This window comes from Cebus imitator, unplaced genomic scaffold, assembly GCF_001604975.1.
Source record: "Cebus imitator isolate Cc_AM_T3 unplaced genomic scaffold, Cebus_imitator-1.0 Scaffold493, whole genome shotgun sequence".
NCBI lineage: Eukaryota > Metazoa > Chordata > Mammalia > Primates > Cebidae > Cebus > Cebus imitator.
Genome location: NW_016107808.1, coordinates 114,873 through 116,567, shown reverse-complemented (window position 1 = coordinate 116,567; position 1,695 = coordinate 114,873). Strand labels below are relative to the sequence as shown.

The 1,695-nt window shown below is 47.8% G+C and overlaps 1 protein-coding gene across 1 annotated transcript in view; it reads left to right on the top strand.

Moving 5' to 3' along the window:
• Positions 1 to 925: 925 nt before the first annotated feature.
• The window catches only part of SLITRK4 (SLIT and NTRK like family member 4), an 8,057-nt gene continuing 7,287 nt past the window's right edge, over positions 926 to 1,695 (top strand). Inside the window, exon 1 of the mRNA XM_017513508.1 lies at positions 926 to 1,294. The gene's annotated coding sequence lies outside the window, so the exon portion shown is untranslated. The remainder of the gene's footprint in view (positions 1,295 to 1,695) is intronic.

Below are 1,695 nucleotides of genomic sequence, written 5' to 3'. Positions count from 1 at the left end.
TAAGCAAAAACATTTCTGGATACCGGTTATGCTCTATTGTGGCTAGAGTCGCTTGAATTTGCATAAGTGAATTGGGCAGAACCCTGGTCTTGAAGAAATGGACCTGGCAGTATTACATGAATGTGGCAAAGAATAGTCTACCAAGAGTTCTAGGGAAATACTTCCCATGTATAACTTAGCTCTATTTACCTAAAGCTAGTTTATTCCCACAGACACAAAGAGAGAGAGAGCGTTGTTTTTCTTAGCCAAGCTTCTACAAAAAACGGCAAGCTTGGGGGAGGGGAGCAAAACAAATGTTTATGCCTTTTGTTTAGGAGTCTCAGGTATTTGAAATACATACTTAATATAGCCAACTCCTTTGCTCCCCCTCCCCTAGGTTTATTGACTTTCCTAACAAGCTTATTAACGAAATTATCAATCTCTATCAAACTGGTTTGAATGCTGGCCCTGCATCAGAATGTTCCTACTCTCTTGTGGAAGCACTAACAAGTAGATAGAAGAAGGGGCCTAGACAATTCACACGTTGGATTTGCAGCCACTGGCTATTTCAGATTCAGCTGCTAAAGCGTCTTTGGTATAGACAATGAGGGGCGACCGAAGTGACTTTTCTTAGTCCATTTCCTCTCTTTCTCTCGGTCTCCGAAAGGTATTCCTTGGGTCTCTTGCCTTTCCCTCTTCACAGTCCCTCCGGCGCAGTCCCAAAGCTTCACACCGGGTACTCTAACCCCCTTTCCCTAACGTCTCCCAACTACCACCCCCTTCCCCAATCAAAGTCCTCTCCCGGTCAGCACCAAAGCCCGGAGAAGTGGAACGCACACAATGCCTCCCTTATAGGGCTTGAGTTCGGAACTGGGCATGCTCAGTAGCCAAAGCAGATTTTTTTTTTTTTTTTTTTTTTTTTTTTTTTTTCTTTCTGTCTCTCTTTTGGTTGCAAGTGCGGCATCTCTCCCAGTCCCACGCCTCTCTTTCCTCAACCCTTATCTCCTATCCCCTACCCCCACCCACAACTCCAAAATTACCCAGCGTAACCCTTTCTGCTCCAAAGGCCCACGGAGTTCTAAGGTGCGGATAATTAACCCCTTTTCTCTGAACCTGGCTAAATAGTCTCACTTTAGGATAAAGCCTCACACTTTCGCCTTAAAGCCCCCGGCCCCTTACGCGCAGACAGGTAGGGGGAGTGCGAATACTACTGGATCCTAGGAAATTGGTTCCCAAGAAGGCTTCATCCAGGATCGCCCGGTACGGAGAAGTATTCCAGGAGCCCTCTGTTCTGCGGGGTGACAATTAGCCAAAGGTACCGTACCCGTGATACAAAATCCAAGTATGATTGTTGCATCTGAATGTCATTGTTGTTGACTCATTCCTCTCCGTCCTGTAATTATTCAATTCCGCGTAGACTCGACGACCCTATAGATCTGCTTCGGCCCCCCTTTCCCAGGCTTTCCAGTGTTTCTTTGGCTTTTCCAGGCTTCTTGGTTGTTCTCCCAAAGGAATGCCCCGTCGGGTGTGTGTGTATGTGTGTGTGTGTGTGTGTGTGTGTGTGTGTGTGTGTGTTCCCTCGTTATTAGGGGACTAGAAGAAAAGGACGCGAGTGTGCGTGTATGTGGTGGGGGGGCAGAGGCAAGTGAGCCCTTGTTACAGGACTGGGGGACTGGGGCCTGCACGCCTGAGGAAAGGGGTCGCTCCTCCCTAGGG